Source organism: Bidens hawaiensis, unplaced genomic scaffold (genome assembly GCF_021521415.1).
Source record: "Bidens hawaiensis isolate Kalapana, Puna unplaced genomic scaffold, B.hawaiensis_p1.1 tig00030191_1, whole genome shotgun sequence".
NCBI lineage: Eukaryota > Viridiplantae > Streptophyta > Magnoliopsida > Asterales > Asteraceae > Bidens > Bidens hawaiensis.
In genome coordinates, this window is record NW_027495018.1 from 29,761 (window position 1) to 52,028 (window position 22,268).

The 22,268-nt window shown below is 36.6% G+C and overlaps 1 pseudogene; it reads right to left on the minus strand.

Moving 5' to 3' along the window:
* Positions 1 to 21,431: 21,431 nt before the first annotated feature.
* On the minus strand, positions 21,432 to 21,962 carry LOC143579993 (secreted RxLR effector protein 161 pseudogene; annotated as a pseudogene).
* Between the last annotated feature and the right edge of the window lie 306 nt (positions 21,963 to 22,268).

The following is a 22,268-nucleotide window of genomic DNA, read 5'->3' on the forward strand; positions in this document are numbered from 1 at the left end:
GTGCGGGTTAGGGTTGAAATATTTGACACAAATAATAATATGGGTCGGGTTCGGTTGCACATTGCAACCCGTCAACCCGCCAATCCGCAATCCGTCAACCCACCAACCTGACATGATTGGTACTAAAAGAAGTTTATAAAGTTCAGATTATGTTTATAACAATTCTGAGAAATAAAAACAGGGAAAATCATGAAAATATGCATATTGACCGATAATATTAACAAAATAAACTTGATTTTTAGAAATTACGAAAATAGTCGTTTGACTTCTTTTTATTTTTAATTTCCAATAATTTCCACCTATCACTTGACACGTGCCACCAATCATTGACGAATCTGAACCTCGATTCAAATCTCCCGCGCCACGTTTTAACTTTATAGCAAAACGTTTTTCTGATTCGTGGGTCCTATATGGCTATATGGATATGTGGCGCCAAGATGAATCTGTAGTGCCAAATGCCAAAAGACACTTGTTGCGCTCTGTTTGACTTTTAGTTTTAAGAAGTCAAGGCTATTTCGTTAATGTTCTTGGTTGAAAAAAAACTTACTAGTTAGTTAAAAAAAATTATAAAGCACTAAAAAGAAAAGAACACACCTCTAACTGTCGCACCGCACTCGTTCCTTCTTCTTTAATCTTTCCGTTGACAACGATGCATTAGTTAACTGATTTAAAGATTAACAGATTTTCGGTTAAGGCCCGAGCTTTAATCCAGACAAACCTCTCTTTATTAGAACTTGTTCTGAGATAAAGTGTTTTTGTAGCTGTAAATATATAAACTCTCCTTTCATCTGATCTGCTTTCGCGGAATGATAACACCTACCAAAATAAATAATAAAATTTCAGTAACCTTTTAAGCCAAAACACCATTTCAATTTATATACATTTCTTCTGTTCTAGTATTTCATGTTAGGATCTCGGTTATGCAAACACACGCACACAATCAAACTGCAGAAGAAAAATATACGAACACGAGACACAAGGGTTTACGTGGTTCAGTCTAACATGTCTTACGTCAACGGTCTGCAACCAGGATTTTATTATTGCCTCTCAACACTACGAATGAGAAATTACAAGTACAAGGATTAAAATATATAGAGACTAGCAGTGTTGTAAAAGTTGGTCAACTCGGCCTTGGAATCGGCAAGTACTCGGAACTCCGGGGGGGGGGGGGGGGGGGGTGTTCCGAAGCTCTTTACACAACTCGGTCAATAATACTCATATTCGATCAACTCTGTCTGAATCGGTCAACTCGGCACGAAACCGCCAACTTGGATTCGGTCAACTCGGTTTGAATCAGTCAAACTCCGCCTTGGAACCGGTCAACTCGGAACCACCAACATGTATCATTTTGATTTATATTGATATTCGCGTATTTTGTTATAAATATCAGCAAATTATGATATTTAACATGTATGTCTATAATCTACCAAAAAATTATTTTATTATAACTTGCCATATGTCCGAGTGCTCACAACTCTCAAGTCAACAAACTTGGGAGTGTCTGACGACTTCTGTAACCTTAAGTACTTATACAACTAGTATAGAAATTTCTAGCTTCCACCGTTAAAAAAAACAATATAGCGTTTCTACCTTAGGGAACAAGAAAACATAATTGTAATGAACTAGCGTTGCAGGTTAGTAAAACCCGAGCAATGGTACAACCCAAGCGATATCGGTCGCAAAGGTTGAGGCGGTAAGTTGACGCGAAATCGGTCGGTTTCAGTCACGTGTGTTATTGTACCGGAACTAAAGCCAAAATAAAAACAAAAAATAATAAAATTTGAGGTGGACCAAGTGGCGTCGGCCGGTAAAATTCAGTCGTTGGTAAAACCCTATCGTTGTCAATCTCGGGCGTTGAGACGGTGAGTCTTAGCAAATTAAGTTGGTTTCTGTCACATTCGTTACAGTATCGGAACTAAAACAAAATCGACATTCGGTCGGTTTTAGCTACGTTTGTTACACTACTGAAACTAAAACAAAACAAAAATTGACATTCGGTCGGTTTTCGTCACGTTTTTTACGAACCGAAACTAAAAAAAAACCAAAATGGACCAATAAGTGTTCGGCCGGTTTTCGCTACATTTGTTACGGACCGAAACTAAAAAGGACCAATAATGTGCCGCAAAGTTGCCCAGTAGGGACTTCGCGGCACGTTTGTTACGGACCGGAACTAAAACAAACCAAAAAGTACTGATAAGTGTTCGGCCGGTTTTCATAACCGAAACTAAAACAAACTAAAAAGGACCAATAAGGTACACAGAGTTGCCCAGTCGGGACTTTGCGGCACCAAACTTTGTAATTATATTATATAATAATAATAGTAATTAGATTAATAATACAACCTGCACTTAATCAACTAATATGGGAACAACTGGCAACTGAAAAAAAGATTAAAGAAAATAATGGTTTCATGGAATTACAGGTCAAGATATTATTAACAAGATGAAGAAACATTAGCAAAAGAACTGGTTACAATTAAAAAAATGTTAAGTATGACATATTGTTATTGTTTGTATAAATATTTGTATATATAGTATATGTAAGTATGAATCAATCAAATCAATCAATCAAAGGAAAGATATGCAAATACTCACCAAACACAAACACAGAGACAGTGCAAACTCCCATCGAGGTTTAAATGAAGTGACTTACGAACATATGGTGTTTCAGTAGTTGTATACACCACAAGTTTAAGCCAGGCTGTTCTCAATACGACCCACCACAAAATGGTATCTATACGACTATACCGATTCAGCATATTCGGTACTCATTTTTGTTGAATTTTGATACAAGTACTAGTACGTACTAGTACGTACCTGGTTGGAATATGTAAGAATTTAATTAGGATTCTTTATATATAATATATAAAACAAATTCTTCAACCATATTATTATTAAACAAAAATCAAACGTATCTTGACTTCTTCAATATTAAATAATATAACATTTAAGAGTCGAACAAACAAACATATCATTTAAAGTCGACGACCGGATTAGGGTTCTTCAATATTAATAGATCACTCAATCGGAGACCAAGTTGGTACTTGTAATAATTTGGTACATGTCACATACATGTACTCGTACCTATACCGGACTAATTTAGGGTGTTTGTTACTCGAACTTGTATCGGTTTCAAGATTGTCGGATATTTGAAAACAAAAATGAAAATGGTACAAACACGAGTACCGTACCAAAGTACCCATACCGATACCCGTACCATACCGATAAATTCGGTACGGGTATTGGTACACGTTTTTATTGATTTTCGATACGGGTACAATCTGGTACAGGTATTTGTGCAGGTACTAGGGGTGTTCATCGGTTACGTTAATGATTTATTCGATTTGTTCGATTTGATTTGTTTGGATATGAGATTTTTTTCACCCCTAATAGAAAATCGAATCTAACTGAATTCAATTCAATTTGGTTTTGGTTAAAATCAAGCAAATCGATTTGAATCGTATTAATCGAATTCATCCAAAAGACCAATTTATTATGTTTGTGTTCCAGATTCAGACAACCGTTTGGGTTCCGTACTACATCAAAATATTCAAACAAACCCAGCATATACATCTTAAAACCAAAAAGTTAAAGACAATAATAAAACATCCAAATCGACGAATCATTAAATAGTTTAAACATACAACTAGTCAACCGTAAAAAATCCATCCTAAAACATCGAAAAAAAATCGAAATATGGATATGGATATGGACCATTGGATTACATATTAAACATGGACTAATATTTGGTCATATCCAAAATAATTAATACAGTTCATATTCTAATCGATTAACCGAATAGATCGAACTAATCGCTTAAAAGTAAAAAACATAACTGAAAAGCGAATTCGGAATTCAGTTTTCGGTTATAACCAAATCGAGAATTGAAATCTGAATTCAGATTCGGTTTTTTCGATTACGGATACATTTGGTTTTTTCAGTTGTTTTGGGTTTTCGGTTATTCTGAACACCCCCTAACAGGTACCTGTACCAAACTCACTCATCTCTACATAAATCCATATTTACTGTTATCTTTAGATTAATACGGGTACTCATCCTAAATAATTGTAAAATCATGTCTCATACCCAACAATATCTGTCGGATATTTGATTGTACAAGCATCTATCATACCTTGGAATGGAATATATATCTCCATTATGGGAGAGTTTAAATAAAAACCACTAAAATACTTGAAAACTCATAAAACCACTTTTAAACACTAATGTATTTATTTTTATTTTCATTCTATTTATATTTATTAATATTTATATTAACAAAGATAAAATAATTTTTTTAAAGTATATTTTTGAATTGCGAAAGTACATATAGAAAGTACGTATAGGGATGTAAGTGGACCGAACCGAATTGGACGAGACCTTGTCGGTGTTCGTCCGTTAAGCTTTTGTCGGACAAATGAACGGTTCACGAATATCCTACCAAACGAAAAATTTGTGTCCATGTCTGTTTGTGTCTGTTCGTTAGTATTGTAACTGGACGCTAACGAACACTAATGGGCAACCGAACAATAACAGACACTAACGGACAACCTAACACTAACGGAAATTGATGGACAAACAAACACTAATGAACGTTAATGAACAAACAAACGTAAATTTATCAAAATACTAAACGTAAACACTAATGAACATTACACCAAATGATATTAAAAAATACTTAACATTTAAGTATTTAACATAATAACCAAACACATAATCATATCAAAACAATGTTTTGGTATTCAAACTTAACAAATTTCTAGTATTTCATAAGAAATAAGCTTAATATTCTTTAATCTACAAATTAGAATTTCAATATACACAACACTAGTAAGCAGACGTTACCATACGTAATCGGACGGACGTTCACGAACACTATTGAACGAACACTGCCTTATCCTGTGTTCGTCTGTTAAGCTCATCGAACAAAAATTTTGTGTACGTGTGTGATTCATTTATTAAACGGACAAACAAAAACGAACTTTCCACCAAGGACAGCCAGACGTCCGGTTCGCTTACAGCCCTAAGTACATATATGTAGTTCGTATTATGCATATATTTACCTCGTATGAGATACACATATGATATATGTACTTCCGCAATCTACATACAGTACCTTTTTATTCTTTTTGGATTTGGCAAAGATAAATTACATATAAAAATAATGAAAAATTAAAATAATTAGTCAAGTTCAACGGGTCATGCACAGTAATGTTATAACTCAAATATTATTCAATGTAGTGTTTAAAAGATTGAGTTTTGTAATTTAAAAAGTGCCGGCGGCGCAACTTGTCCGCTTGGAAAAAATTTTCAAATTAAATGCGATTTTTATTGGAACACTCCGATACCTATTAGTTTGTTAAAATAAAAGACTCTGATTTTCATGTATGTATTTTTTTTCTTTTTTTTTCTTAATTTCATATATAATTTTATGTTTTAACTACTATTATCAAATTATTTATAGTTAAAGAAAAAATAATGGAATAAAATAATAGAATTAAGTACAACTAAATAGGCTTATTGGATTTTAATAATCTCAATTCTAGGCTATTTGATAATAATTATCGCAACCGGCGGTTCCAAATTTAAAAAATTGGCTCTCAATGGTAATCTTTAGAAAAAAACTTAACAGTGTTAATTCTTTTTAGAATTTCAAACTGATATTTTAGTGCTTTCAATGTATGGAAGATATACTCGATTGATGTAAAATTTAGCACGAAACAATTCTCCAAACGTTGGCCTTTTAAGATAAAGCATGTCACTTGATTCAAGAACTAAACGGTTTAGTTCACTATTTGGTCTGGTATAAGACTTGGAGTTGATCTTGTAACTTATAGTATTTTTATAAATAATGAGGATTATAAACAAACATGAAAAAATAAAACATAATAAACAAATGTAAAAATAAAACATAATAAACTGTTTGGTCTGGTATAAGACTTGGAGTTGATCATGTAACTTATAGTATTTTTATAAATTCACTTGATTTTTCTCATGAATTTCTCTTTAATTTTATGGATAGATAATAGACCACATGCTATGTTCTTAATCACACAAGACAAACATAAGTTACTTTAACTCTATATTCCTAGCCAAGACAAATTGTTCCCTAACTTAATTTCACTACTTCTCAATAAGGAGCCCCTTGAAAAGATATTACATCGTAAGTCATAACATTCACATGTAATAGTAGTATTCTATATTTCTCTTTGTTCAATCTTTTCTCACCCGGGACTTAGAAGGTAATGTCCCCTCAAATACTATAAACCATTATATGCAACAAGAGATAAAGTATTATATGCATGTGAACTTCTGCTAATGACTTATCACCATGATTTGTAGCTCATGTTAACTTCAATGTCACATACCCTCACATCATATAAGCCATTTAATGCATTGCTGATGTACCATTACCAATAAGAACTAGTGTATGATTATTTTTAAATAACTCAAAGTTGTTGGTTTTTAGTGTCATATAACTATTTTTGGTAATTAGGATTATTTGAAGATACAACGCGAAACTATAATAACTATTGGTATAAGTTAAGATGTATGGATCAGTATGCGCCCGTAAAACATATTATTGTCACTTAAGTACTAAATAAACCTCAGGTTTAAAGGGCAAAGTCTCTAGACTTCCAAGAGGCACCGTCCCCTTAATGGGGTTAGGAACTTAGGGGCAACACCTCGGTGGTGATCCGGAAGCTAGCCCCATGCGGGGTTCAAGGGGCAGATAACCTTGCCAGGTTCACGTTGTTAAAAGATGTTTCATTGTAAATGCTTTGGATCGTCATGGATGACTAAAAGTTATATAAAAGATCATATTCATAAGTAACTGAAAATCAATAGCACATTGTTATTGATTGGTAGCTACAAAGTTACTTTAGATTAATAGCAACAAAGCTACTGAAACATAAGTAGTAACAAATTTACTACCGATAGTGTTCATGTCAAATGATAGCTGCAAAACAGTTGTAATCGCCCTTAGTTATGCTCCACTATGATGCCCTTTTATGAAGGGTTGCAATGATTCAAAAAAAAATCTTTGTGATGGTTTAGCCTTATAAAAGAGAGAACAACAACTCATTATACACATCGAGGTTATGTGAATTCTTGTTGAAAAGGACGTCTTGTTTTTTGAACTATACTTTCTAACTTATCATATTATTGATTTCATGAACACGCAAAATAGTATAACTTGAAAATGATAAACGCAATTCAAAAAGCTATCTAATTCCCAAGTAATTCTAAACCTACATAAGTTTGGAATGTAGATAATACCAAGAAGAGCTACATTGAATGTAGACTAGACTCATACATAAACAATATAATTATATGCATATGTACCTACTCTCACAAAGTGAATCCTGAACTCTCATGCGATTCTAAGATGTGTTCTCAGATTAGTCTTTGACCCAACATTAACATCATTTACTACTATAGCAAAATGTAAGACCCATAACCAAAGTAAGCTTTGTGTTACAAAGAGAGATTGTCATAGTTTTTTCATGGTCCTTCCAATTAGATTTATGATAATTGTTCTATGCTCTTCTCTTGAGTTTGATCCGTCTCGAGCAACATTTAATAGAATCATAGCATATAAATTTACATTTATAAAACTTATCACAAATGGATACTTGGGTAGTGTAATGAGGAAGCAAATACCCGATAAAATAAGTATGCAAGAGAGATAGTATTAAGAGAATGATTAACATGATTTGTATGTCGTCACATTATATACTAGGTATTGTTACAAGTTACATGTCATTATCAATTGAAATTGGCCCCTTTAGAACAACCATTTTAGCAAGGATTTTCCTACAATATGGTTGGTCGTCAAGTAAACATACACTCTATACAACCTACCACATTGGTAAAAAGTTAAAAATATCGGTGTTGTTAAAGCTAATGAATTCCAACACTAACATTACATTTTTGTTGTAAATATTCCAAGATATTAGCATCTACATTGCAACCCTTCCTCATTTGGTCTATAGCTAATTCAGGGTGGGGATTGCCGACCACAATAAAAACAACGGTGGTTGTCATCGAATGGTATATATATATAAATCATAAGTCAAAAATTAACCAAACAAAATAAATCAAATCACATAATAAGTTTTTTTTTTCAAACTGTAAATTTTTATAAACAAAAAAGTGAAAGACACAAAAGTGCTTTAAAGCAAGGCACCCTCCAGATAACAAGTTAATAACCACTTTGCAAAGATAATGTTTTTCGAAGATATATTAAAAAGAAAAATGAAAATTAACCACGTGTCTACAATAGGATGAATGGGTGATGCATAATTCCACTTGTAACCATTATAGCCACGGGCCCGTTGATTAAATGTGTTACAACTTACAACTAAAAGAAGAATCAATAAAAAGGTTGAAACTCCTCCCATGACCTACAAATCAGTTTGTCACATTAAAAGAGTTGTATAAACAGCTCATGGATGTCATTCTAAATTCATTCAAAAATAGGTAAAAATAATTTGTCTGACATATTATCTCATATAATTGTCTCGTATAATTTAGTTTGAGCTAAGAGAGTTTGCTTGAAAAATGTTGATAGAGACCGATTCAAGATGGTCAATAAAGTGGGTTAGGCTCCAAGAACAAGAAAGAAGAAGAGAAACCAAATTTAAGATAAATTTCTTATAACATTTGCAGTTTATATTTTCTGATTTTTTTTTCTTTTTATTTTCATTTTTATAAGAAACATAGATATTACATCAACATAGCAGGTAGGCGGGTAACAAGCTGCGCCGCCACCCCTTTCTGAATTGCAAACTCTAACCTGCTAAAGACATACCCCTGCCCTTTTGGAGTCGACACATTGCTATGCACAACCCGTTGGACCCTGGTTAGGAAACGGATAGCTTCCGGTGCCAAGGAGCCAAAGGTATCAAAAGCCAGAGGGACAAAAACATGTTGGTTCTCTTCGCAGGCTTTAGCATGTTTCTCCACCTTCTTCGTTTCAGCCCTTTTCATTGCTTGCCCAGCTACAAACCCATTATCCCTCAAACCAGCTAAAGGAGATACCCCTGTGAGGTCAACACAAGCGTGTTTTCCCCGGCCCAACCAAAGACGAGCAAATCTGTCGGTCGTAGAGTGGATCTCCCTTCCGTGGGGACTGTAATGAAGTTTACGGGGGCTTCCTTTTTAGCTGATATCCCAGCTCGCCTTAAGATGTCCCAAAGAATTACAATTTATTACTTTTCTTCTTAAAACAATAACAATTTATAGGAAAATAAGACACATAAAATAGGAATGGATAAACAAAATGGAAACACAAGTAACGTATAATAAGGAAACTAAATAAAATATAAACTTAATCAGTATATATTAATTCGATTACTGATCAATGACGTATCAATTACTCGCCCCTTCAAATTGTCCTTGTCCTCAAGGACGTAATAGGCTTTCCATGGTGGTCGCCATTCAATTCGTCCAATGGCATTCGAAGATGTTGGAACGAGCCGCCATGGTGGGCGCCTCTCTCTTTTTCCCGCTTCACCTTCGATCGATGATTCAGAGTTCACTGGTATTATCCATGCAATGCGTTGGAAGGTTAGGAAAGGTGTTGGTGTTGGTGTTGGCTTTGGTTTGTGTGATGGGTTTAACAGGATGTTACAGACTTGAAGTGGTACATGGTCTGCTGAATTTGGGTTTGAGGTTTTAGGTGTGATTATGTTCAACTTGGTGATGGTTTATGGGAATTACATTGGAATTTGGTTTTATTTTTGTAGACATTTGGTTTTTGTTGTTGACAAAGAGAGCTAAATGGATGGTCTTTTTGGGTGTCGGCATAAATAAGGGTCGTGGTGGTTGTGGGGTTGTTGGTTCGGCTAGGTTTTGGTTAATTGTGGAGATGTATGCCTTGGTTTGTTCGGCTAGTTTTGGGACGGTTATTGGTGGTGGTATTATGCTTGTTGAGATTGTTGGAGTTGGCGGTGGTGGCACTGGTTGATCCGAGGCGGTAATTTTGGTGATGGCGGCTGCGAGGAATATGGTGGAGGCGTACAACGCTTCGATGTTTGCGACTCGTTGAGCAGCCATGGCGGCATTAAGTTGCAGCAACCGGTCGAGTCGCTCGACCAAGCCCATAATCATATCGTCATGCGACGAATGAGGCATGAGTACGATTGATGAAAACACCAAACTGATAGAGACCGATTCGAGATGGTCAATCTCCCAATAGACCCGTAGAGTGGGTTAGGCTCCAAGAACAAAAAAGAAGAAGAGAAACCAAATTTAAGACAAATTTCTTATTACTTTTCTTCTTAAAACAATTACAATTTATTAGTAGAGTAATAAATTATTATTATTATTACAATTCATCGTACCAATAGACCCGTAGAATGAGTTATGATATATCATCATTATTATTTTTGTTTATTAGTAGAGTAGGATTAATAATGATTCATTTTCATGTCACCGAATTAAAAAATTATTTGTATTCTTTGACTTTCATATAGTTTAACTAAAAAGGTAAAAAGAGCTATAGGAATAATATTAAATAATATATAATTTATGTAAAGATGGGTAATGAATATAAAATACGAAAGTGTGATGATTTGTGGGGCGATGAATTAGACATGGTCATGTGATATTAAGAGTGGAAGTAGAGATGGTCAAAAAAACCGGTCTGGGAACCGGTTTGCCGGTTTAAACCGGAAACCGGTTTTTCGAAAACCGGTTTTTAAAAACCGGTTTGACCGGTTTACAAACCGCCGGTTCGTATTTCGGTTACACGTTTTAGAGTCAAAACCGGTTAACAAACCGGTTATTAAAAAACCGGTTTTTTTTAATAACCGGTTATGGAAAAACCGGTTAACCGGTTTTTTTTATAAACCGGTTTTTGACCGTTGTGGAAAAACCGGTTAACCGGTTTTTCCATAACCGGTTAACCGGTTAAAAACCGGTTTTTGAACGTTGTAACGGATATATGGCCGTTTTTTTTTTACCGTTTTTTTTTTTTTACCATTTTACCCCCACAAACATCTATATATAGTTTAGGTTGGGTATTGGTTAGATCACACTCGATTATACGACTCCAAACGCTCTAAACGTTTATTTCATACGCGATTATTTTGTTATCTCACGCTCAATTATACCACATTACCACTCCATACGCTCTTATTTCGTAGTCGATTATCATGGCCTCCCAAAGTGCTGCTTCATCCGTCAACATGGGTGCCTCGAACACGGGAGAAACAGTCGTTCGGGTCATCCCCACGAAACGAAACCAAGATGTTTGGCAACATTTCGACCTATGCGAAATGTCTAACGGTAGCCAAAAAGCTCGATGCAAACATTGTTTGAAGTTTTATGGCAAAGATGCAAACTCCACTTTAAAAGCGCATATACAAAGGCCCTTTTGCAAGGCCTTGAAGGACGAATCGGGAAGTAGTTCGCAGCCGGAGATGACGAATCAAGGAACGGTGTTTACGTACGACCTTGAAGCGGTACGTCAAAAGTTTTCAAACTTTGTGATTCAACAAACACTTCCTTTCAACCACTTCGACAACCCTCAATTCACGGAGATGATGCAAAAGTATGTTCAACCACGCTACCAACACGTAAGTCGTTCGACCCTTAGAAGAGATTGTCTTAAAGCATGGAAAAACGCTAAATCCGAACTAATTTCATACTTTTCAAACTTACAAACTGGTGTAAACTTAACAACGGATATGTGGTCGGTACCTAATGGTTTAGGTAAACTTAACTTACTTCCACTGTGGAAGTAAGTTTTTCCTCATGTTTTAGGTCTTTGAGGACGTGGGCTTTGTCTAGTGACTCCTTCCTTCAATTTATGATTTGACATTTTTTTTTGTATTTTTGTTGTTCCCGTAGATATTGCATAATATGATTAGTATATAGAAAAATAAATTAAGCTTTATAGAATTTTTATTTTAAACAAAAAAGTTATAAATTTACTTTCAATGTTATAAACTTTGATTTCCATGCTAGTTACAAATACAATGACTTTGAATAGTGACTAAGGGCACGTGTGTTGGGCGAGAAGGGGCTACAAAATCATGGAACACCCCCCCCCCACCCCCGGCAGCGATAAGAGGGGCAACAAGTGGGGGTGGGGGGGGGTTGACGGGTTTTTAATATGTTGTGTGTGTAATATATATATATGTGTGTGTGTGTGTATTGAGCTACAACACCACTGCACCCTAAAACAAAAATCTCTCATTTGCTGACTAGAAGCCACATGTCAAAAATCGCCAATTTGTAGCCTCTCACTACACATAGCCTAAGTGTTAGTGCATAATTTGTTGACCGCAACTGATCGAATAAGTTAGGGGTAATTTAGTCTTTAGCCTATATTAAAATATGACCCATTCGCTAGAGATTGTATAACGAATGGGTCCATTTGTTAGACTACCTACTCATTCATTAAAGTATGAGCTTATACGCTAAGGATTTAGCGTATAAGGCTCATTCGTTATTTATGGAAGCCCATTTGTTATAGGATTTATCGGATGCTCATTCGTTAATGGGATCACCCATATTTGTTAGTGATGTTAAAGAATGGGGTTTGTGCCTATAAATAGGCAGATCTTATACACATGAGCTAAGTGATCCGGGTTTAAAGTATTAAAGTAACGTTACCACGTCGGATTCTCTCTAGAACCGAGCTTAACGTATGTAATGTATGAATCCTTTAATGTATCAAAGTATCGTTAACGTAATCATCTGGTATACGTATCATGTTATGCGATTAGATCTTGCAAGATTGAATAATTAAATAAAAAGTTTAAACAACTATAAACATTTATTTATTCAAACTCATATTATTGACAATCCAAATCACGTATAAAAGCCTTTTTCGGCCTGAGAATTAATTAGAGATACAAATTCTTGAAGCTAATCGGGTGTCACTTAATCTTTAATAGGAATCTTTCACAAACAAATGTTGATAGTGGTGGTTAGGCATGTTCAAAACGGTTTGGGACTAGGAACCGGAACCGGTTCCTAACCGGTTCCTATATTCAAAACCCTCTTTTAAACCGGTTCCAGGCTCGAACCGGTTCTCCCACCCTCGGACCCCTAACCTATCTAACCGGTTCTTACCGGTTCCTAACCCGGTTCCTGTACCGTAACCGGTTCCAACCGGTTACTGTGTAAAAATTTTTTTTTTTTTTCGTTTTTCGTTTGCGATTTGGATTCTAAACTACGATTCGTATTTGTATAACATGAAAAATAAAAAAAACAATTAACATAAAAATAAACAATTAACTGATGAAGAAAAGACAACTACTGAAGATGTTTGCCACTGAAGACAACTACTGAAGGTTGCCACTGAAGACAACTACTGAAGGTTGCCACTGATGACAAGTTGACAACTACTGAAGGTTGCCACTGATGATAACTACTGAAGGTTGCCACTGATAACAACTACTGAAGGTTGCCACTGATCACAACTACTGAAGACTGCCACTGATGAGGAATACTCATCAGTGGGAACAGTCATCAGTTGAATCAGTGGGAAAGCTGCAACTGATGACAACTACTGAAGGTTGCCACTGATGAGGAATACTCATCAGTGGGAACATTCATCAGTTGCGACTTCTTCCTCGGAATTACTTGTAGAAATGCCTTCTTGTTCGTCATGCACTCGAACATCAAGTGGTGTTTCATCTTCGAGAGTGGTTACGTGTTGAATACGATCGATTGAGTCCAAGTGATCCTTTAAGCAAATGCACATCTCCACCGACTCCGAATTTAGTCTTGTTCTTCTCACCGATATTACCCTGCCACTAAGAGAAAAAGCGGATTCCGAAGCTACCGTAGAAGCTTGGACGGTTAGTAAATCACGGGCCATGGTGGCAAGATTCGGAAACTCGGTTTCCTTTACCTTCCACCAAGCCAAAACATCAAAAGTGTCATATTCCTTTTCGGATAAACCGGTAGAGTAATCATTTGCACTATACCTTCCTAGTTCGCTTGAAGGGGTGTTACCCCTTTGTTTTTTAGCCGTTACGTTGCGAATGGTGTTCATAAGGCTAATCATGGGATCTCGTACTCTAGTAGCACTTGAACTTGATGAAGTCCCCCCGGCATAGGCATGTGTATGTTGACCCATATTTATTTAAATAAAAGTCATACATAAATTTAAAATTCAAGTTAAAATCATTTTTTGCCTCTGTTGAAAAGTTTGGGTCAACTTCATGCATATCTAAGGCTGAAAAAATTTCGTCTATCACACATTCAACCCCCGTAACATTTAACATTGGGTTTAAAGCGGCGGCGCAAGTAAAAACCGGTGGCAATTCAAGAAAGTATTTTTTTAATTTAAACTTCATTGGTAATATGATGTTTGAAAACATTGGACTTTTATTTTCAAATTCTTTAAGATTGTTAACGATTAAAAATAACTCCGAAAGAACCAAGGGACTTGTCGGATAATACGTTCCCGATAGTTTCGTAGTTGATGTTTTAAAAACTTCAAGAAAAGTCGATAAGTCATTGATAATTTCCCATTTCTCATTTGAAAAGGGGATTGCCAAATCATTCTCGGCAAGACTAGAATGAAACATTTGTAAAGTTTCTCTTTGTTTCAAAGCACTTTGAAACATTATGCAAGTGGAATTCCATCGATGAGGTACATCCCAATTAGCTCCCAAAGATTTTCTTCCCTTATCTTTACAAAATTTTCTATATTCCATTTGTCTTTTTTTACTTTTCTTAAAAACTTCATGTATCATTAGTCTAAAATCGTTTATAACCGATGTAACCTCATCCAAAGAAAGTCCGTCTTGCACGATTAAATTAATGATATGTGCAACACACCTTGAGTGAAAAAATAAACCATTGCAAATCGGCGTATATTTTAATTTTAATTTATCAACCGCCGATGTATTATTCGACGCGTTATCAAATGCCATTGAAAATATTTTATTTTCTAGTTTATAAGTTTTTATAACATAATCTAAAATTTCAAACAAATTATCTCCCGTATGTGGATACTCAAAGAGTTCGAAAGCAATGGTGCGTTTCATCATTTCCCACGATGACGGGTCTACCCAATGAGCGGTGACACAAAGATAAGATTCGGGTAGACCATGTGGAGCCGACCAAACATCACTAGTTAAGTTTATTCCCGTATTTATATTTTCAAAATATGCAATTAGTACCTATTTGGCATTCTTCCACAATTTTAAACAATAACGTTTAAGAGTATGACGACTTACGTGAGTGTATTGTGGTTGAAGCGTATCTCGAATCATGGCGGTTAAGCGAGGGTTGTCGAAGTGGCTAAACGGAAAAGCTTCTTGAATCACAAACTTCGCCATACGATCTTGAACTCGATCAATTTGGTATGTAAATATTCCGCCTTCACTATCCATTTGCGTTTGTTGCGAATCGAAGTTCTTTTTCAACGCCTTGCAATACGGTTTTTCGATGTGTTTCTTCAAATTTGAATTCGAAAGTGGGTTTAAATAAATCCCACAAAACTTGCACCGAGCCTTCAATAAATGGTCACTCAATTCAACCAAATCCCAATTGCACCAAATCTCTTGATTACGATTATGAGGTACAATACGAACGAAACTTGGTTCGGCGTTGGAACCTTGACCAACCGATGATTGTGAGGCAGCCATAACAACAAATATGAATATAGAAGAAGAGAAAACAAGATATTAGAGAACTCAAAACGTTGTAGTAGCGTTTTTTTGTATTTTTTTGCTTTCGGGTTTGCGTTTTGAGTGTTGTGATGAACCCATGACACCAAATACCTATTTATACTAGTAGTGGGGTGCTTGGGGGAGCCAAAAAACGGCTATTTTTGACCCCAACGGTCAAAAAACGGCCAAAAAAACGATTTCCAACGGCTATATTCGATCCAACGACTAGAACCGGTTAGGAACCGGTTCCGGATGGTTCGGTTCCAGAAACGGTTCCGGTTCGGTTCCGGTTCCTACCCGCCCTCACTCAGAAATGCAAGAACCGGTCACGGATCATCGGGTTGAATCAGATAGGGTCCGGTTCCTACAAAAAACGGGTAGGAACCGATTCGGGTCCGGTTCGGGTCCACCGGTTCGGTTCCAGGAACCGGTTTCGTTGAACATCTCTAGTGGTGGTAGCGTGATGGTGGTGAAGAGATCTCGCTAAGCGTGAAAGGAGTGAGATAATGGCGATGGCAGATAGTGGTATGACAAAACTGTGGTGGTGTCGGTTAGGCGGTGATGCTATGGTGGCATGACAATGTTTTGCTGCAGTAGCATACAATGGTATAATAGAACTCTAGTGGTGCCGTGGTGGCAGTGATGCTATGGTGGCGTGGCGGTGCTTTTGTGTTGTGTTGATGCCATTTCCAGCCGTCTATGGCAGTGACGATGGCAGATGCCTTATTGCGTTGTCGGTTTCTTTCTTAAATATTGAGTTTAGGCTATGATGACGCTACACTATTTGCGTGACAGTCTATGTTGCAGTCATGACGAAAATCTGAGCCTCGAGTTATACCTTGATTCACATTACTCGAAAAAAACTATGTTATGATTTTTTTGTTACGTATTTAGGGTTTGATGTTGTTATAGTTGGTTTTGTATATTTTTTCATTTAGTTTTTCAAATATTGACCGGTTTTTTATTTTATTTATTTATTTGCTAATTACACATGGCGTAACAACAATGTTTGCAATAACTAATCAACTTAATCACTTTCATAGAAATATACCTCGCGCAACACGCGGGTTATAAAAGCGCGTTGAATATTTAAATACTATGGTTGCGTTTGGTATGATGGAATGTGTGCCGGAATGAAATGGATCATTACGAATGAATGAAAAAAGAGTATTTGGTTGGTTCATGGAATGTAATGATCTATTACCAAGTCTATTTAATTTCTTCTAGAATACCCCAAATTCATTCCATCCACTACCGTGTGAGGCTGGTGGCAGTGATGGTAATGGAGGTTTATGATGGTATATCATGAGGGAAAGAGAGGTACAACATTATAAGGAAAATGTGCACATAAGGAAAGCATTTTTCTAACGAACAATAAAAAGCATAGAAAAATAAAAGCTGTTAAATAATATGTGGGGTAATATCTAAACATGATTAAAATATACCTCGTCAAATCTAACAGTCTAGTTCGGTTTTATATGACCGTTTTTCGATACAAAACCATAAAAACTATTCTCTACGGCATGCATTTTTTAAACCTGTCGACTGACAGATTTAAAAAAAAACAATAATGAAAAAAAAACAGATGACTAGTTTTGGTGGTTTCACATTTTCAAACCAAATCTTGAACACCACAAGTTTGAGCACAACTGATTCATAACTTTTCAATGCTCACCAAGTGATAAAGATATATTAACTTTGCTTCTCTAGAATTATATGAAATATGGAAAGGAAACTACAATTACTCTATATTGATATGCTTGCTATTTGTCAATGTTTGATATAAACTTACACACTGACCAACTCATATTTATTCTTTGAGTATTGTTTCTCATGAGTTGGAATGTTGGATGGTCCTAAAGCTCTATAAATACATTAAGGATTGTGCTGTAAAAACAATTTTCTTACGAACTCTACGTATATACACCAAATAAGTTTAAAATTATAAGGCTAGCTTTCAGCATAAAGTTGTAAAGAAAAACAATAGTGGATTATCAAGACACAACTTATATGATTGCATCAACAGTGAGATAGTCAATATCTGGGGACCATTAAAATGAATTATGGAAGAGGCTTACAAGCTAAAGGCCACAGGATGATTTAATGGAATAATGGTTTAATATCCTTTGGCAGGTTTTCGTTAGTTGCGATGGGAATCGGGGCCATCGATCTAACTTGTTTCCAGCAAAACAACACGCACTACCACTTAATATCGATCTTAACAATACTAATTAACATGAAATTGTAACGTGAAGCTTAAAACTAAAAAGCATAGATTTAATTAGCATGTCTCCCACCCCACATGTCACTTCACATCTCAATTTCATAAAGTTAATTGTGTCACAAAATGTGAAGTCATTATCTAAGGAACATGAATTGCATTATACATAACAATAAAGATCATCAAGAAAATCATTTACACTGTAACGACTGAAGATTTTTAGCCAATCGACACGAAGAAGCACATGATCATGATCAAGACAGTAGTTACTTTTAACCTAAGAAATTTGCATTGTTATACAATAGCATATACTGTTTAATTAACCCATTGAAGATGCAATAGGGTCAATGATCTACCGCTGGAGAAAGGTAGACTAAAATCAAATTCACATCAATGGGAGCAGTCCCAGAAAATCGCTAAAAACTTATGTGTCGAATACCATAAAAAACTTGGGCCTTTACTAAAAAAAGTTTTTTTATAGAGCTTAACTATTAAATTTTTAAATGGGCTTATTGGCTATATATAATTCATGTTGTACCATTTTTTTAAACAAAAATGGGATTAATGAGTTGAGTAATTGGGTTTAAACATTAAGGTTGTGTTTGTTTTTGTTTATAAACGCCCTGCTTGCGGTGCGCGCATATAATGTATATATGTGTGAATCCTCGGGTGGGCAAAAGTAAAATTGCACTAATTTTGACGTTATTTTACTAATCTCGTGAAAATAACGTTAAAAGTGGCGGAAGGTTAATCAGACATCATGTAGTGGCGTTGATAGCCGAAAGACAAGGGCACATGCACCAATCAGCCGGTGTCCCGATGATTGAGTGCTATGTGCCTTATGTCCAAGGCTTGATGCAAAACTACTATCGAGCCGGGGGTCTCACCGGAAACAGCCTCTCTATCCCTATGGGATAGAGGTAAGGCTGTCTACATCTTACCCTCCTCAGACCCTACTATAGCATTGCTATTGGTGGGATATACTGAGTACGATGATGATGATGATTTGAGCCTATGTCTGCGGGCGCGCAGACATAAGCTCTTGAAGACTGTTTGTTAAAAAAAAGATCTGAAAACTGCTTTTATGGTCTTAAAAAATAAGTTTTTTTCACTATCTTTACACATCTTCACACTTCTTAACATCATACCAAGTACTAACACCCAATGTCCAACACCACCACCACCCACCGTCCCCCGCCACCACCACCCGCCGCCGCCGCCAACACCCACCACCACCGTCCGCCGCCACCACCACCACCACCAACACCCACCGTCTGCCGCCACCACCACCACCACCACCGTTAACCACCCATCACCACCCCCGTCGGCCACAACCACCATCTACCACCACCACCACCCACCGTCCGTCGCCACCACCACCCGCCACCACCATCCACCACCACCCACCGTCCGCCTCCACCACCACCACCCCGCCAACACCACCCGCCACAACCATCCACCACCACCATAGTCCACCACCCATTGCCGGCCACCATCACGGTCCACCACCCACCACCACAATCGTCCATCACCACCACCCACCGTTCACCGCCTACCACAATTGTCTACCACCACCCACTTCCATAGTTCGTACACCATTACCAATTATTTTAGCAGTCTATAAACGTTAAATGACTTTTATCTACTGTAATATATATGATAGGTAACTATTTTTCAGCTTATGCAGGCGATATCCAGTTTATAAAACAAACAGTATTATATTTTCAGATTGCAGACCTTTAGACCACATCTTCATTTGCAGACATTAAATCAGATGAAATCAGATTGCAGACAATTTTTGTCTTAAAAAACAAACAGCACCTAAGAGTACATATTTTTTAAAAATATATATTATATAAAAAAGTATTTAAAAAATTGGCCTTAACATGGTGTTTAGGCCAGAAATGGTCAACGCCAACCCCCCCCCCCCCCCACCACCCACACAAAGCCGGCCCTTATGGGAGCGTTATTGTCAATGATATACCGCTAGTGACAGGCTCAAGTGCACATGAATACTTATCCTCTCCAAATACACATGGATTATGATCCTTCTATTCACTGTCAAGGGTGGACCTCCACTTATTGTGTAGTGTTCGGTCTAGCATGTAAACTTTTTTTAGAAGTATGTATATGTTATCGAATCAATCTTAATGAAATTTTGACAATGACCCCCTCTGACCCTGTGAGAAAATTTCTTGGGTCCACTACTGTTCACAATGGACTTACTTTGGTTTCATACCAGCGAATATAGTGTGTTTTGTTGACAATAAACTTACATATTGGTTTTTTCTTTTCTCTGAGTGAAAACTTCCTTAGACTGTTCTCTCTTGGATTTCAACTTGGAAAATCGAGTTTTCAAGAGATCCAATTTTCATTTGGATTTGATTTGTAATTTTCATTTTATATAGAATAAATTACTACATTTCAAAGTTTTAGGCGATTTTATTCAGGCCTCATTCAAATATCCAATTAAATTTTTTGCTTTGTCATTGTGTTGAACAAGAGAGCATATAGGGCTGGGCTGGGCTGTGGGCAGAAACTTGTTGGGTTCTTGCAAATAATTCTGTTTAAGCCTACAGAAGTCATAAATAACTAAATAAGGTGTTAGTTATAAATTACATTTAAAAACTGAATATATAAATAAAATTATAGAATATATAAAAAAACTATATTGTGGGCCTTAGTTTATATAAAGGGCCTAAAAATTTATCCAAAAGTCAAATTACACTTACGTTTTGTGCTTCTGGCACGTATGTGTTATATATATAATAACTGAAGTAATGATTAAATGTCGTAAAACTAGAACTCAACCAGCGAGACTGACTTTTAGTGTGCACATCAGGTTAATAGGTAAGCTTGAAGCAGGATAGGGAATGTTATGCAGGCTGAAGAATGAGTCGAATGACATTCGTTACAGTTGAACTTTAGTTGATTCGTTATGTTTAAAGACAATGTTTATGGTGTTATGTTTGATGTTTGGCTTCGTACAAATTCCGCTGCTATTATGTTCAAATTTGAAGTTTAAGAACTATATTGCATGTGTAAACCCAAATTTCTAAGATACTCTGGATCAAGAATGATAAACGATAATTAACGCACAACTTATAAATAACCGACTTATATTATAACCAGAAAATATAACTCAAAAAACTGATTACAATAACTTTGGTAGTGATGGTGGTGATTGTTGTGTTTGTTGTTGATGTTGTTGTTGTGTCTAACACTAACTTTGTACATGTATTTATACTAGCAACCCAACTTGGTCACCAAGCATAATATGTGGTCACCACTCAACTTGGCCACCAAGGTGAACTTAGGCAACAAGGTCAACTTGGCCAACAAGGTGAACTTGGCCACCAAGCATATGGAATGTTTCATAATACCCCTTAGACTTTAACCGACTTGTTTAAACCTCTTAGGCCCGGTTCGCCGACTTGTGACCCGGAATAGAAATTAATCCAACATTCACCCCCCTAATTTTTGATTCGGATTAGTAAGGTCTTCAACTCCAAGTAACTCGCGCATCTCCGTGAACTTGATTCTTGCAAGTGATTTAGTGAGGATATCGGCTCATTGCTCTTTCCCGCTAATGTGCTCAACATCGACCTCGCCGTCATTGTAGCAATCTCGGATAAAATGAAAGCGAGACTTTATATGCTTTGTTCGGTTGTGAAAAACCGGATTTTTCACAAGGGCTATTGCAGACGTGTTATCAACTTTCAACATAACTTTCTGTAATGCTTCTCCAGTCAACTCGCTCAACAACTCTCGGAGCCATACAGCTTGACATGCAGCTGCTGAAGCCGCCATGTACTCGGCTTCACACGATGAGAGTGCAACTGTCGCTTGCTTTTGTGAGCACCATGTAATTGGAGATTGCCCATAATAAAACACCTGCCCCGTGGTACTTCTACCATCATCCTCGTCTATGTTGTGAATACTATCACTATACCCGACAAGTCGTTTAGACCCATTCTTCCCGTACTTGATCCCATAACTCGTCGTGTTCTTCAAGTATCTCAATAGGTGTCGTATTGCCATACCATGAGATTCTCGTGGGCTTTGCATATATCGACTAACAATACCCACAGAGTACGCCATATCTGGACGAGTGTGTAATAAATACCGTAAGCAACCCACTACCTTTCGATACTCGGTTGCATCGAGTTCGACTTCATTCTCGGTTTTGAGTATTTCACACCATGATCCATCGGGACTTGAGACGGATTACAGCTTTGCATACCGGTCTCCTTTAGAATCCTTTTGGCGTATCCTTCTTGTGTAATTACTATCTCGTCCTCTTGTTGGATGTCACACCCGGCCCTGAGCGGCGGAAACAGCCGGGCGTGCACGAGTGGGGATTGATAATTAAGCACGGGCCATTGCAAAACATTCAAAGATTTTCAT